The 17,399-nt window shown below is 43.2% G+C and overlaps 1 long non-coding RNA gene across 1 annotated transcript; it reads right to left on the reverse strand.

Moving 5' to 3' along the window:
* Window positions 1-331: 331 nt before the first annotated feature.
* Window positions 332-17,141, reverse strand: LOC128313414 (uncharacterized). Its single transcript, XR_008294078.1, has 3 exons — window positions 15,243-17,141; window positions 14,036-14,113; window positions 332-447 (listed from the first exon to the last, which is right to left on the reverse strand). It is a non-coding gene; the product is annotated as an uncharacterized LOC128313414 (long non-coding RNA).
* Between the last annotated feature and the right edge of the window lie 258 nt (window positions 17,142-17,399).

Genomic DNA, 17,399 nt, shown 5'->3' on the forward strand with positions numbered 1-17,399 from the left:
TCCATAGCACCTTCGCCATTCTACATTCTTGCCAACAGTGCATAGGGTTCCAATTTTTCCATATTCTTGCCAGTCCTTGTTATTATCTGGTATTGGTTGTGGTTTTTGGTTTCTGGTAATGGCCATCCTCGTAGTAATGAAAAGGTCTCTGGGGATATACCTGTTCTGAATAACAGTAATTCACAATAGCCACACTTTCAGCTTCGTGGAGGAAAGCTTTATTAATCATAAGGGAAAGGAATATACAGAATTAAACAATTACAGTAAACATAAAGAGGGAGAGGAGTATAAAGAGGAACGAAGAAGGCTTAATTCATTAAATTGGGTACTCACAACATCCAACCTTCTGGCGGGGGAAGCCCTGAGGTGAACAGCCGCACTGGAGTCCCAATTGAGGGTCCTGGGCAATGAGTCCTCTGCTCAGGTGAGGCTTCCAATTAACTATTCCTGCAGGGGCAACAGAGGTACCATCCGTGTGTAATTTATATTTACTTACTAAGTTTACCTAAGTGCAGTCCTCGGCTGTTTGTTTGTTTGTTTGTTTGTTTTCCCTTCTGTTTCTCTTACCCTATCTCACAATCTTAGGAGCCTGGGCATTTGTTTATTCCTCTTCCCTTCCAGGTCCATACCAGGGGGCCATCCTGGTCTGGCTCCAGGAGAAATGTGAGGCACATTAATCCTTCTTAGCATCCTGAACTGAAGGGCCAAATCTGATCCCGAGGCCAGATACCCATGGAGCACAAGAAAACTAAGCCCCCCATGATTGTGTATGTGTAGCTCTGGGAAGGAATGCATGACAAGTCACACAAACAAGTTCTATACATAATAATATCTAGGCTCACAACTGGTTCATGTCACTTCTGCTGCCTAAGCAAGATTCAAATGGTGGGAAGATAGACCCCTGCAATCTAACCTGGCTATGGGGCCAAATTATAAGTCACTCTTGTGCCAACAATGGAATGGGGTCCATTGTAGACCGGCAAGAAAAGTGCCCTTTTCTATCTTTGTCACTGGTCCGTATCAAACACAGAGTCCTTTTCAAAATAACTCATTATTTTTAAAATTTTTTAAATTTAATTAAAAATGTTTGTTTGTTTGTTTGTTTAGAGAGGGAGGGGTAGGGAAAGAGGAAGAGAGAAAGAATTCCAAGCAGGCTCCATACTGTCAGCACAGAGCCTGATGTGGGGCTTGATCCCACAAACTGTGAGATCATGACCTGAGTTGAAATCGAGTTGGATGTTTAACCAACTGAGCCACCCAGGTGCCCCTTGGTTTTATTTTTAAGTCATCTCTACACCCAACATGAGGCTCAAACTCACAACCCCGAGATCAAGAGTCACATGCTCTACCCACTGAGCTAGCCAGGTGCCCCCAAAATATTTTAAAACACTGAACTATCAGCACAGCCCTCTGCTGGAAATCTCCATAATAGAAGACCACTATTACTCACCACAAGATGAATTTCTGACATGTTCACTATTCCAGAACTCTGAATTAAAGAACACAAATAAGGAAGCAAGAAACACCCACAAGAGCCACCCTAATTCTCTGGCTATTTCACAACATCCCGGCTTGTACACCTGGTAGTAAATCTTCAAGCCAAACCAAACCGAAGGGCAAAGAAGAGTGCTACAAAGAGAAGAGAGGCCCGAGCTCAGAAGTCAGCACATTGTGCACTGATGTTTGTCCATAGTGACAGTCAGGAGTCCTCACACAAATAATGTGAAATACTTAGTTTTCAAATTCCACTGAACTGGTTACAATAAAATGATACATTCAGTTACACAGAAATTCATTTGTGTCAGAAATGACATTCCAGGAAGAGGCTGTAAAATGATTCCTCAGCCCACTTGTTTCCAGATTAAGAGCAACAAGAAGGCTGATTTTCATGGAAAGATTTTCTCATGGAAGATCCCCATGGCCACTGTCATTTAATACATGGCTCTGCAAGGAATTCATAGAAACTTCCATCTGTATCCAAGAGGGAAAGGCCTGGAAAAACGTGTATACAACATTGATGATTTCCTCCTATCCCATGAAATATGACTCCCATTGATGAGAAAGAACAAATTTTTATTTTTTTAAATCTGATTTAAATAGGCTGCATTACTGCCATTCCAAACTACATTCTTTGCTGTACTAGCACTAATAGTAAAGAATTTTTAGGATGAGAAGACTATAACTTTAGTAAATTCCTCATTCAGGAACGAAACACTATTAAATTATATTTTATCCTGGTAAATTGTATTTTGTTCTGGTAACGAAATACCCTTGCCCTATGTTTCTTCTGAATGTTGCCTAGAAAATTTGCTACTGGAGTCTGACGGGGGCAGAATGTACTCTTAAGAATGAGCACAAAAACAGGAATGAATATAATGAATTTTGGCTGTTGTTTTACACTGCTCAAGTCATTTTTATTTCTCCCACCCTCTCTTGTCAAATATGGGTATTGGAAATGAGAAATCTCAGCAACTGATTTCATTTAACAGCATTTAAAAAAGGATAGAGAAAAATATATATGCTCCTGGAATTTCCTAAAGACAGAGTAATTCCATCTCTTATGAGAAAAACAATACAACATCAAAACCAAATCACCTCAATGGCTATTTATGGATCCAGATCACTTTAGGGAAGAGGGGACTAAAACCAGAGCAATCTACATTCCAGCAATTGCCTTTCTGAAAACAGGCTGGGGAAGAGGCAGGTGTATCAAAGTCAGCATTGTATTTTCTTATCACTACCAAGTTTTGAAAATAACATCTGACTACGGAATTTCATCTCATCTCCAGGATTTTTCTCCCACATTTTTTCTTTCACACCTGAACAGGTCTCCAAATTCCACATGTTCTCTTTGGAATTCGGAAGCATTCATACTACCTTATCATAGCAGGAAACTAAATGAGCAAAAATGATGAAGGACCTTAAATTTTAACAGAAATGCTAATAGCTACCATTTCTTACATATCAACTATGATCTTAGAGTATATCAACAGCTTCACATGCCTCCGATACCCAGACAATGAAGTATTCTTTTTCCCTTTTGTATTGAGGACAAAACTTAGACCTATAGAAGGTTAAGTAAGTTTCACAAGTGATAGGTCAGTTGTGTCCAATTCCAAACTTTACACTCATAATGGCATATTTACTCTACCCCTTTTAAATGGAGGGTTTGTAAAAGATTAGGCCTAAAGGAAGGACATGGATTGGAAGTGCTTTTATCATTGAGGCCCTGGAGAGCCATACACGGGAATAAGATGACTAATGGCCTTTTAAAATGATTGCTCTAAAGCAGCATGGAAAACAACTGAACAGGGGTGAATATGGAGGCAAGAAGAACAAGAAGGCTTGGGCAGGATTGAGATGGTGAGAGCCTGAAGTCACACAGAAGAGTGGGGTGGAGAGAGGAGATGGATGAAGAAATATTTAGGTAGCAGAACTGACAGAACCTGGGGTCTTGGTATGAATGTGTAGAGACACACATTCATGCTGCATGGCAAAATGCAAAGTAGGCGGTATAAGTTTCTGCGCCTAGAATCGTCCTTACAACCAGGCAAGAAAGGTCCCTTCCATGGGCTCCACACTTTAAGAGCTATGCATATCACAAACACATGAAGAAATACATGTCCTAAAGAACAGTGCACCCAAGATCTGGCATTCAGCACTGGTGTGTGCAACCTATAACCCTAAACATCTATTCAGGCCCCAGAGAAATGCTTTTCCTCAGCTCTTGTTTCCCCTCTGTCCTCAAAACAGAAGGTAATTACATGTGAATGAAAGGAGGACTCTTGAGCTGTGCCATTGGCTGCGTTGGACAGCCCTACAAAGGGTGGGGGATTGGAACAGCGGAAGCACTGGGGTAGGAAAAAGACACTGATCAACCTGTCAAATCTTTCCTCTTAGCAGAAGTGCCAAGGATTCTTAGTTACCTGAGGATCTTTTCTCAGGAGAGCCTGGCACCCTTTTTCTGCTCCCCTTTTTTGTTTGGGATTAGCCTGATATTCTCCTCAGTTGCACACGGCAGCAGAGTAAGAGCTGACATTGTTAATCATTTCACATCACCTCCGGATGTGGAGCACATGGGCACAATACTAGTCTTGACATTTCTGTATAGCTCAATGTATTGATTGAAGAGATGGTAACAATCTCAGTATGAGTTAATGATATATGATAAAAATACATTTTGTAGTATTTTCTATGAAAAAGATAGTTGATCATATGTGATTCTATATCATTTTATTTTTTTTATTTTTATTATTTAAAAACAACTTTTAAGTTTGTTTTATTTTGAGAAACAATGTGTGCGTGTAAGCCAGGAGGGGCAGAGAGAGAGGTAGAGAGAGAATCCCAAGCAAGGCTTCGCACTGTCAGCAGAGAGCCCGATGTGGGCTTGAACTCACAAACCATGAGATCACGACCTGAGCCGAAGTCAGACGCTTAACTGACTGTGCCACCCAGGCGCCCCTGGAGAACATTTTTAATTTGGTTAAGTGTTGGACTCTGAATTTCCGCTCAGGTCATGATCCCATGGTTGTGAGACTGAGTCCTGTGTCGGGCTCTGCACTGGGCCTGGAGCCTGCTTAAGATTCTCTTTCTCCCTCTCTCTCTGCCCCTCCTCTGCTAGCACACGTATTCTCTCTCTCTCACTCAACAAAATAAAAATTAAAATTAAGATTAAAAAATGTAATCTTCATAATAAAAAATAAATAAAAGTAAAAGACTACACAAACTGTGGTACATCCATGCAATGAAATATTATTCAACAGTAAAAAGGAACGAGCAATTAAGGCATGAAAAGTCACGAGTGAGACTTGAATGCGTTTGGCTAAGTGAAAGAAGTCAGTCTGAAAAGGCTATATCCTCTGTTGTTCCAATTACCGACATTCTAGAAAAGGCAAAATCATACAAGTGGTAGAAAGATCAGCGGTTGCCAAGATGTGGGGGGAGAGGATATGGTTGAACAGGTAAACACAGGGGACTTTTTCTTCACTTTTGTCCTTTTAAAAAGTATTTAACCAGCATCAGGTTGGTTCTTGGCACCTAACAGGCATTCCAGTGTTTGAGTAAGGCAGGCAGGAAGGGGGTGGGGGGTGGAGATAAGCTTTTAAATTTAGGAAATCTGTACTCTTCCAGGAGCTAGGTGGCATGGTTCATACTGTTGAGTGCCAGCATGGACACATGGCCAAGATTTCAGGGCTACTTGGAAATTTTACAGGATGAGCCAGAGCCAATGAGCTGTACCTATGATAATAGAAAAAGAAAACCTCACCATTCCTACTACATCCATTTAAAAAGTGAAAACCTGCACCTGGGTGGCTCAGTCAGTTAAGCTTCTGACTCCTGATTTCAGCTCAGGTCATGATCTCATGAGTTCGAGCCTTGCATTGGGCCCTGTGCTGATGGTACTGAGCCTGCTTAGAATTCTCTCTCTCCCTGTCTCTACCCCTCCCCCACTCATGCTCACTCACTCTCTCAAAATAAATAGACCTAAAATTATTTTTAAATAAAAAAAGTGAAATAAATGGGATAAACATCTTCAAACACCAGATGAATCAGTAAGAAGGCAAGACAAACCCACAGAACTGAGACCTGCCTTAAGTGTATTTGGACCCCAAGGAAAAAGGAGCTGGCTAAAGACTTACTGAAGTTATTGAGAAAAGTTCAGGAAGATTTATTTCAGTTCAAAGCAATGATAAATACAATAAAAACCAGGATGAGCATTTCAAAAATATGACAAATTTCTTAGTATAATGTTAAATTGCAGAATAAGAAACGTATAAAACTAGAATTTAAACAATAGATCCTTTCACTGTGATCTTTGGTATACTTTTATTTTATATATTTATTTTATATAATTATGTGTATATTTATTTTATTTTTATTAGTATATATATTATCCTATTTTATATGATTATTTTATAATTTTATTGTATCAATTTTATATAATTTTTAATATAATTATGTAACTTTTATTTTCATATCATTGCATTTTTTATTATTTTAGTTGCTTTATTTTGATTTTACATCATTTTATTTTCTACTTTGGAGAATTATCGATGGTCATTAGTTAGCTTGTGACAAATCATTGCTGATTTCTTCCATGTTATTCATGTACCTTTTTAGCCCTCACTTCAACCTTCACTCTCCACCTGTGTTCACCTTCCTGCTTCCCCTCCCTTCATCCTAGCCAGCCATACATTGTCATGAGAGAGCATATTCAACTCTTAATTTTGACTTAGGTAAAATCATGAAACTGGGTCACTTTTTTCCTCTCACTCTTCACCTCAAATAACCCCTACTGATGCCTTGCTTTGCAACAAAACTTTCTTGTCCATGCAGACCAATTAATGGACACTGGTTACACACGCTCACCACAAAATGTAAGTAAAATTTATAATATATTCATCAGAAAACGTAAAGTGTGCAACAATCTTTAAAAAATAGTGATACTTAGGGCACCAGTGCGGCTCAGTCAGTTAAGTGTTAGACTTTGGTTCAGGTCATGATCTCATGGTTCATGGGCTTGTAGCCCCATGTCAGGCTCACTCCTGTCAGTGTGGAGCCCACTTTGGATCCTCTGTCCCCCTCTCTCTTTGCCTCTCCCCCACTGGTTCTCGTTCTCTCTCTCTCTCTCTCTCAAAATAAATAAATAAACTTAAAAAAATTGATTTTAAATGCCATAAAAATAAAAATAGTCATACTTCACTGGCTCATTTATATTTAAGGAAATGATCAGATTCAAAGTACTTGTCTCCTCTCTCGTTCTCTATTTCTCTAAATTATAAAATTCAAATTCACACTACAGATGATCAGAAATAACATCAAGTGTTCTGTGGGCCGTGTCAGATTGTGCAGGATATTCTAGTGAAATTGGGCCCATGAGTTACAGAGATTTATCATCGAGGGCAATTTGTTTTTCAGATGCTAACTCTGAGTATGTTACCATCAAAGGCATTATATTTCAAATTTGAAGATGGCAGTATTTGGATGTGGTTTCTAAATATGTTGGGGCGCCTGGGTGTGCCGACAGCACAGAATTATTTGTTTCCTAAACATGAGAAAAGATCATCACGTTGTGAGCGGTCAGATTTTTGGTGGTCAGGTTGGTTTTCACTACGGTTTAGTTTCATTAAGAAATATTGGTATCTAAACCTCATTAATAAATATCATGATTGTTTAGTCGGGAGATGCTGTTGTTTGTCTTGTTTTGAGAGAGACAGAGACAGAGACAGAGAGAACCAGTTGGGGAGAGGGGCAGAGGGAGGAGAGAGAAAATCTTAAGCAGGCTCCATGTTCAGCATGGAGCCCAATGTGGGGCTTGATCCACAACACTGAGATCATGACTGGAGCAAAAATCAAGAGTTGGGACACTCAACCATCTGAGTCACCCCAGTACCCCTGTGTGAAATGCTGTTTAATATCCTATTCAAATATCTGAGACATGCCATTCAAAAACATAACAATGCCTTTCTTGGTCTTATCAGGGCCATGAAATAATCATACCTCATTTCTCACTTCAAACACCTGTTTGGGGCACTTGGGTGGCTCAGTCAGTTAAGCGTCAGACTTCGGCTCATGATCTCATGGTTTGTGAGTTCAAGCCCTATGTTGAGCTCTGTGTTAACAGCCCAGAGCCTGAAGCCTGCTTGAGATCCTGTGCCTCCCTCTCTCTCCCCCTCCCCCACTCACACTCTGTCACTGTGTCTCTCAAAATATATAAACGCTAAAAAAAAAAAACAAAACACCCAAACACTCGTTTGAGCCTGCTTCACAGCCAGAGCTCCTTGTGAGGGAGAAGCAGTCTTGTACCTGCTGCTGTGGTGGTTGAAAACGGTAGACAAAATACAAAGTCGTATCAGTGAAAACTGAGTAACAATTTTGTAAAAATTGTATGTACACATATACAATTTTCTTAAAGACTAACAAAAAATTACCAAAATGTTAACAATGGCCATCTCTGCATAGGAAAAATTTTATTTTCTCCTTTACACATGTTATATGTTCCAGATAGTCTACACTAAACACATATAATTTTGTACTCCTTAAAAAGAAAGAAGGAATGAGTGTTCCAACATAAGACATAAAAGCCACAATGGGGAAACATTCCGGGAAGCCTACCAGTCACAGGTGTGTGGATTTGGGCAAGGTGCCTGATTGTGCCTGGTCACATTTATGCTGGTTGATCATTATTATATATATATTATATATATATACATATATTATATATATATATATATATATATATATATATATGTTTTCAAGAGATCATTTCTTCATTAGAACCATTGTCTTTTGCTAGCATCAATTGGGTGCAGAAATTTAAGATACTTCACTGCCTTTCCCCAAAACAAGTCATGATCAAACTTCTTCCTACATCACTAAAACTAAACTCTTCAGCATGCAGTGTAGATACTTGTATATAAAATTTGCAGTTGAGGGGCACCTGGGTGGCTCCGTCAGTTAAGCATCCAACTTTGGCCCAGATCACAACCTCAGGGTTTGTGGGTTCAAGCCCCGCGTTGGGCTCTGTGCTGACAGCTCAGAGCCTGGAGCCTGCTTCACATTCTGTGTCTCCCTCTCTCTCTGCTCCTCCCCTGATCGTGCTCTGTCTCTATCTCAAAAATACATAAAAATAAAACTCTGCAGTTGAAACCAGGAGCACTTGTGAATTCCTTAGGGAAGACCATCAGGAGCCTGAGGATGACTGGTGATGCCCACACATGTGTGAAGTGCAGAACTGGAAACCAGTATCACTGGGCATCTACAAAAGACCCCGTGACAGTCATCTGTGTGCACAGGGAAAGGGAATTCGGAGGGCCAGGAATAAGCGGAAACCAGCGCACAAAACACAAAAGTCAGTTGAACTTCTTGTGATTCCTAGACAAGAATTATCTTCATCTGGTTTTAAAGGTATTAACGTAGTTAGCAAATCAAATCTATCCTCTTAAGTGTTCACTGTCAGCACAGAGCCTGTCACGGGGCTCAAACCCATGTACTGTGAGATCATGACATGCACTGAAGTTGGACGCTTAACCAACTGAGCCCCCCAGGCACCCCTGCTTCTTCTTCTTTTTTTTAAATGGTACCCCTGCTTCTTTTTTCCCTCTTGTATTGCCTTCCCTGCACTAGGTTCACATTCAATTCCCAGTTTTCCTATTCCTCTCTCCATCTGCTGTGAAGGCTCTGCCTTCTCCTGGGCTGTGGTCTGCTCTATGAAATCCTGAACCTCTAGGACACCTCATTCCGCCCTGGTCCCCCTGACCCTATTGGGTAAGACTTATTTGGTCACAAACATCTTTGCCCACTATGCTCATCCTGACTACGCAACATTGCTGGCCAGGTCCCTGCTGATCACTGTACTCTAAAGCTGGGGCTGGCCACATAACTCACTGCCCCAGACATTCTCAGTATCAGGAAGAAGTTATCTACTTCCTGTACTTAGGGTGAGGAGCAGCAGACGTTGTGATATGTAGGAGGTCCAGTGAGGCTAGGGAACAGGCAGAGTCAGGGCTGAAAGGACAAGAGGTTCTCTTTGAGGCAAAGCTGACCAGGGAGGCATGGCCAGCCCTTTGTCCATGGACAGCTGACATCCTGCTGACTCAAGCAAGCTCATACCAATCAGGGTTCTGATGTCCAACCCAAGTCAAAGAAAAACTTCACATCTTCAGTTCCCTGTACCAATTAGGTACCCGTGAATCAGGGACAGCCAAGGGGAGTCAAGAAGCACCGAGCCAGGGAGAGGTCAACCCTCCAAGCCAACAAGGAGAGCACAGACAGCCATGGGGCTGGCCAATCACTACCTCTCACTGAGGGGACCTGGTAGGAAGCTGTGGCCTGAACTCATTTCTAAAATGCTCCTAGATGGGGAAAGGCAGAACTGACCATTTCTAGATTCTGTGTAGCAGTGGCCCTGAACTCCTATACCTGACTCTCAGTGGCCTAAGGTAAAGACAAAAGGAAAGGTCATTCATTACAATCACTCATTGTTGCATTTATTTGTTCACTCATTCAGTATTGAGTGAGCTGTGACCATTCTTATCACTAAGGATACAAAAATGAAACAAGTGCAATCTGTCTCTATGAAACTCACTGTCTAGTGGTGACACAGGAAGTTAAGGCCACCACAGTGTACTAGAGCTACAGCTTGATCTGTCCAGGAACCAGAAGAAGCTCTGAGTTGTTTCTTGAAAGGCAGGGAGAAGTTTTCCAAGTGGGTAGAGGGATAGGGGCTGATTTGGAGAGAAGGAGTTTGTGACAATAAATCAGAATCCCGTCACCCTCTCCTCCTCACACACATGCTTTAAACACACTAGTCTCCTTGACATTCTTTGAAATCTCCAGGCACTGCCTTGCTGCAGAGCATTTCCATGTTCTCTTTGGTCTGCCTGAAATGTGCTTCTCCTCTTGCATTTAAGTGGCTCGTTCCTTTTTTGTCTTCATAGCTTCTACTTAAATGCCCCCTTTTAGAGCTTCTCCATCATCCACTGCAAATAGCAGCCCCCCCATCTCTCTTTGCCCCCTTGTCCTGTTCTACCTTTTCTTGTAGCCCTAATAGCCTCAGAGATGGAATCTTAAGCCCATATGTAGCTTTGGGTGAAGGTGCATATGGAGGGGGTGGTATGGCATTTCTTCCCCCAGGCTTTGTTGGAAGGGGAGCTGCCTTTCATCAGAGATAACGCATAAATATCAACTCTAAGTAAATTTAAGATTAAAGGTGGAAGACAGAAAGCATGAAATCTTTAGAAGTGTACATAAAAGAATGTTATTATGTCAGGGGAATGAAAAATGTCTTTAAGAGTCACACAAAGTGTAAAACATAAAGAGAAACATTGATAAATATGATCATATTATAATTAAGAACTCATGCTCATCTAGAGACACCATGAAGAGAAGGAAAAGAAGAGCCATGAAGTGGGAGGTGATACCTGTAAGAACTTTCACAAATAAATATTAAAAGATGGCAAAAAGAAAAAAAATAGGCATTTAATGGAAGGGGAACTATGGATGGTCAATGAGGATTTTAAAAGATGCTGAATGTTGGGGCACCTGGGTGCTCAGTCAGTTGAGCATCCAACTTCAGCTCAGGTCATGAACTCCCAGCTCATGAGTTCAAGCCCCGCGTCAGGCTCTGTGCCGACAGCTCACAGCCTGGATCCTGCTTTGGATTCTGTGTCTCCCTCTCTCTCTGTCCCTCCCCTGTTCACACTCTGTCTCTCTGTCTCTCTAAAATAAATAAAATGCTGGGGCGCCTGGGTGGTTCAGTTGGTTAAGCGGCTGACTTCGGCTCAGGTCATGATCTCACGATCGGTGAGTTCAAGCCCCGTGTCGGGCTCTGTGCTGACAGCTAAGAGCCTGGAGCCTGTTTCAGATTCTGTGTCTCCCTCTCTCTGACCCTCCCCCATTCATGCTCTGTCTCTCTCTGTCTCAAAAATAAATAAATGTTAAAAAAATTTTTTTTTAAATATACTAAAATAAAATAAAACCTTAAAAAAATTTTTTTAAAGATGCTGAATGTCATTAGTAATACATAAAATGCAAATTGAAATCAAAGTCAAACACCCTTTCACATTTCATAGTTGGGCAAATGTTTAAGAATAATAATGAAAAGGCAGGCTTGGATGAGGAATAGCAGGAACCGCAATCCCTGTTACCAGAAGCATCCACTGTTGCCATTGTATTCTACGTTTGAATGAGTATCTTGCTTGTTTCATTAATTCTTATCTAAAACATAAAGCAGATGCATTCCCATAATAGCAACAAGCTGGAAACACTTAAATGTCCATTAAAATGATGAGAGAGACTTTGGTATAGCGAAGTATGGACTGGTAAACTGTAGAAGTATGTAAACTGCATGCCACAACATGGATGAATCTCAGAGACAACATTACACACAAAATAAAAATTATGTCACAAAAGGATAGTCCCTATGTGAGGAAAAGCCACTATACTGTTCAAGAATACACATGCAGGGCTGCCTGGTTGGCTCAGTCAGTGAAGCATCCAACTTCGGCTCAGGTCATGATCTCACCAGCTCATGGGTTCGAGCCCCGCATCAGGATCTGTGCTGATAGCTCAGAGCCTGGAGCCTTCTTCAGATTCCATGTCTCCCTCTCTCGCTGCCCCTCCCCCACTCACTATCTCTGTCTCTGTCTCTCTCTCTCTCTGTCTCTCTAAAATAAACATTAAAAACATTTTTAAAAAGATTACACGTGCAGGTGAAAATCTGTAGTAAAAGCAAGGAAATATCATAGGCTGAGATACACAGAAGAAGTAGAATATTCTATTTCTGAAGCTGGGTGGTGACGACATGAGTATTTATTTTATTAGTATTCTTTAAACTGTCATTTATATTACCTATAAACCTTTCTTTATATTTTTCTCAATAAAACCCATGCCACACATCAAAATAAATTCCAAGTGGCATTGAAATGTAAACTTTGATACCATAAACATCAAGATGAAACTATAAATCTTGACATGGGGAAGACCTTTATAAACTGTTATGGCCTGACTTGTGTTCCCCAAGATTCATATGTTGAAGCCCTAACTCCCAGTGCCTTAGAAGGTGACTGTGTTTGGGGGCGCTTGGGTGGCTCAGCCGGTTAAGCATCTGACTTTGGCTCAGGTCATGATCTCAGGGTTCGTGGGTTCCAGCCCTGCGTCGGGCTCTGTGCTGGCAGCTCAGAGCCTGGCGCCTGCTTCGGATTCTGTGTCTCCTTCTCTCTCTGCCCGTCCCCCACTTGTGCTCTGTCTCTATCTCTCAAAAATAAATAAACGTTAAAAACAAAAAGAAGGTGACTGTGTTTATAGATAGGACCTTTAAAGAGATGAGTAAAAAAAAAAAAAAATGAAGTATCATTAAAGTATACCTTACTTCAATATGCCTGGTGTCCCTAGAGGAAGAGGAAATTTGGACACACAAAGAAACACCACGGATGAATATACAGAAAAACTATATGAGGACACAGTGAGAAGTCGTCATCTGCAAGACAAGCAAAGAGGCCTCAGGAGAAACCAGCCCTGACCACACAGTGATTTTGTGCTTCTAGAGTCCAGAACTGTGAGAAATTCAGAATCTGTTGATTAAGCACATTGGTCTGTGGAATTTTGTTATGGCAGCCCCAGCCAAATCATACGTAAGCATCATCCTGAATGCTGAACTACATAGAAAAAAGCTTAATGGGTTTTGCTAAACAACACTGTTAAATATTTTCATGTCAAATATAAAAGCAACACCACAAACTCAAAATGCTATTTGGGACATATTTGACAGAAGTCTGATATTCCTAATAAACAGCTTCTACAAATCTATAATAAAATAAACATTCCAACAAGAAAAGAATGGTAAGACACATAAGCTGGAAGTTTCTCATAAACAAATACAAATGCCTGCAAGAAAAGAGCAAAAACATCAACCTCTTGAATGAATGGAGACTGAGATAATGTTCTCTTCTATTGAAAGATAAGAATCTTTTGATATAATACCATACCACTTGACAAAGACTGGAGCTATATACTCTACAGCCGTTCGGGCTTGGCCCATTGGTGATATGTACAAATCACAAAGCTTTAAAAGGTTTCTGTTTGGCCTAAAATTGAAATTCTCATTTCTGGAAATTTGTACCAAATAAATAATTAGATACAGTATTGTAATTATAAGAATATTTACTCTAACGTGAGAAATAATCTGAACCAAATCAACACTAAGGATTTGGTTAAAGAAAGCATAGTGTCTTTTATATCATGCAAATATTTAAAATGGAAAGGAAATAAACCAAAACATGAAGACAGAAAATCGCTGACATACAGATTCTCTGGACTGTGGAATTACAGGAGAATGTAAATTTCTTCTTTAATGTATATCAATATTTTCAAAGTTTGCTACAATAAGCACACAATACTTTGGTAACAAGAAAATATACAAAAGCTAGTTCAAGAGAAACAGGAACACACTGGCTGAATTGTGGGTGAAGACAGTAGTAGAGCTTTGTGAGACATGAACTTTGTGTGGCTGTGAGGGGCCAGGAATCAGACTCACCTCAGGCTGAGTCTTGGTCACTTCCTCCCCCTGTGGTCCTGGACAAGTCCTAAACGCACCATGGCTCAGTTTTGTCATCTAAAAAGCGAGGACAGTGTTAGTACTGGCTCAGAGCATTGTTAGTAAGATTAAATAAGACCCGGAACTTAAGGACTCAGGGTGGGCACGGAGGGGCTGCATGCCGCCCAGCCCTCCAAACACACAAGGTCAGTGTGGATCAAGGGGGGCCTAGAAGTAGAAACAGGCCATGAGACACGAAAAAGCACAGAAGCAGGACCAGAACCAACAGACCCCAAGACTGGTCACCCCGTGCCATTTAGGCAAGTGACTAAAAATGACCTCTAATCATTCGCTGACTATTGGGGATTGCTACCTGTCCTTAGATATGTGCTGACGCACGCTCTGCCTCAGGTAAGTCTCGAACAGCTCTGTGGTGGAGGGATCACCTTCTCTGATTGAGAAGGAAGGACGCCAGGGTCAGAGAGGTCAGGTGACCCGTCCAACATCACACAAGGAGGAAGGCATGGCACTGGGACTGGCGTTTTGTCTAACCCAGAGCCAGCTTGTGTATTTCCTGTAAGCATCCCCATTTCTAAATGGACAAGCCACATCTAACACACGTTGTTCCATTCTGGTTTGGGGAACTGTGCCGATCAATGGTCTTCCACTCAGAAAGCTTATTCTTACTTTTTGTAAAATAAAAAATTACAGACGTAGGGTTAAGCATCAAATCAAACATGCTGTCACTTTCTCCTAAGGATAATATGGAATAGAAAGAAAACGGACTTTAAATAAAACACAATTTAATCAATTAATTAATTTCCCAGGTTAACTCCCTGCCTTCTGTCAGCGGGCCATCTTCGAAGCTTCTGGACGCTCATCGCTTAGGGACTGTGCTCAGCTGCTGCTGAAGGTACAGATGCACAGACCTCAGGAGGCCCTCTTGGGATCTCCCTCCCCCAGCTCAGCTGCCCTCAGAAGCCCTCAAGCAAGGTCCCGGACACACAGCCCCTCTTTGCTTGGCCTGTCCTGAGGCTCCTCTGCTCATGGTCCCTGCCTGTACACAGGGGAGGGTCCTCAGCCTCTGCCCACAGCTCCCCCCTCTCTCTCCCAGGAGAGTGACTTCTCCATTGATTCTCTGAGGAAACATATGATCGGGGTTACCCTTTTTCATTTGAACTTCCTGGTACAAGGAAGCCCCACTTACCAATATGACAATATCTGTGCTGTTCGAAAAGATGCACCTCACTGGCCTCTGTTAGTTTCTGATCGCTGCTGCAACAAAACACAACACATATTCTCTTGCAATTCTGGAATCCGGAGTCCCGTGTGTCTTACGGTGCGAACCTCAAGGAAGGTGCTGACGCTTGGCAGGGCTGCACTCTTTCTGCAAGTTCTAGGGCAGAATCTCTTCCATGCCTTTACCAGCTTCTAGAGGCCACCCACAGTCCTTCCTCATGGCCCTAGCCAGCTCTCACCTCACCCCTGCCTCTGCTTCTGTACTCATGTCTCCCGTGACTCTGATCCTCCTGTCTCCCTCTTTCACCTATGAGGTCCCCATGATTTATATTACACACACACACACACACACACACACACACACGCACGCACAATCACAATCCAAGAGTGTCTCCTCAGGTCCACATTCTTAATTAAATCACATCAGGACATTTTCCTTCTGCTATGCAAAGTAATACATTCATAGCTTCTGGGGATTAGCACATGGACATCTTTAGGGAACCATTATTCATGCCTACCTACCCTATCTGCCCAACTTGAAAGAAAATTATCTTATACAATTCAGAATTAATTTACGGGAACACCTGGGTGGCTCAGTCAGTTAAGTGACAGACTTCAGCTCAGGTCATGATCTCACAGTTCCTGGGTTCAAGTCCCATGTCAGGCTTTGTGCTGACAACTCAGAGACTGGAGCCTGCTTTGGATTCTGTGTCCCCCTCTCTCTCTGCTCCTCTCCCTTTCTCTCAAAAATAAACATTAAAAAAATTTTTAAAGACTCAATTTGCCAAAGTATGAGTGGCAGATAATAAAACAATGGGGAGAATCAGCATAGATCACAACAGATGGATCTAGAGCAGTGCTTTCCTAATTTTGCTCCAGGAGGCAGCAAGGAGACAGAGACTCTAGCAAATGAAACCTGTCAGAGCAGGTTCATGCAGAAGGTGACACCTGTCAGGGCAGGTTCATACAGGACAAGGTGGGGAAGGGCGGGGGGGGGGGGGGGGGGCAGCACAGCCTGGGATGAGAAAGGACAGGACCCGGGTATACACAGGCCCAGAGTCCAGGAAGACGGCCAGTCCTGCTCCCGGGTGTATGCAGGAGGAGACCAAGACATTAGGGTCGATGAGCAGGGCTTGGCACTAAGTAGCTTTGGGTGTGGATTCTCCCCGGATGCTATACGCTCCTCCCTTCAGTTTATTTGTGCAAGTACCCTGCCCTCTTTTACCTCTGCTCTCCCCTTGAGTCTCTGCTCTAGAATCCATTCAAAACAAAGACAAAAACACAAACAATGAGCAGTAGCGTGTTGAGGGCCACAGAGGGAGCTCAGGACCACTAGGGTGGAGGAGAAAGACTGGGAAGAGGCAAAAAGCCGTTAGTTAAGACCGTGAAAACCTACTTTCTTTTTCTGCCGCGGAGCCAGGAAAGGGCAGGGAGCTGAGACTTGCTCCTGACCTGGGTCCGGGGTCGAATGGCCTTGGCAGTCACCAGCTCCGTGCGGGCTCCGGGCAGGGTCCGTGCCAGACTCCCCGAAGCCCACGCAGCGCAGCCACGGGGAGGCGAGGGCAGCCGCTGGGGCCGCCAGCGGTTCGGCAGCACCGGGCGCCAGCCTGTCCGGGGGGGGGGGGGGTGGGGGGGACGCCGGGTTCCACCTGGGACTGGAGCCCGGCCGCCCGGCGGTTCGGTGAAGCAATGCGTGGCGGTGACGCAGGCGCTCCAGGTTCTCCGTCCGCGGGGCGCGCGGCCTTCGGCTCCTCTTCCGCAGGGAAGCTGCGCCAGGCCGGCAAGTTCGCCCTTCACTGCGCGGGAGGAGTCCCTCCGCGGCGGGATTGCGCGGCAGCGCTGTGCGCGCGGGAGAAGTGTCCTGCTGCAGGACAAGTGTCCTGCTGCAGGACGGCGTCCTGGAGACCCGGGGGCGCATCCGCGGAGCCCGGAGGCCTTGACCTGTCTCGTTGGGACCCCCCCCGCCGCCCAGCCTGGCTCGCGGGAAGCCCTGCAGCGAAGCCTAAGAGCAGCAGGTGCCGCTGCCGCCGCACGCCCTGCCTCCGCCGCTTCCCTCCGCGCGCCAAGGGCCCAGAGCAGCTCAGGGTCCGGAGCTGGCGGCCTTCTCCCCGCCACTTTCAGAGCT

The sequence above is a fragment of the Acinonyx jubatus genome, chromosome E1 (genome assembly GCF_027475565.1).
Source record: "Acinonyx jubatus isolate Ajub_Pintada_27869175 chromosome E1, VMU_Ajub_asm_v1.0, whole genome shotgun sequence".
Lineage (NCBI taxonomy): Eukaryota > Metazoa > Chordata > Mammalia > Carnivora > Felidae > Acinonyx > Acinonyx jubatus.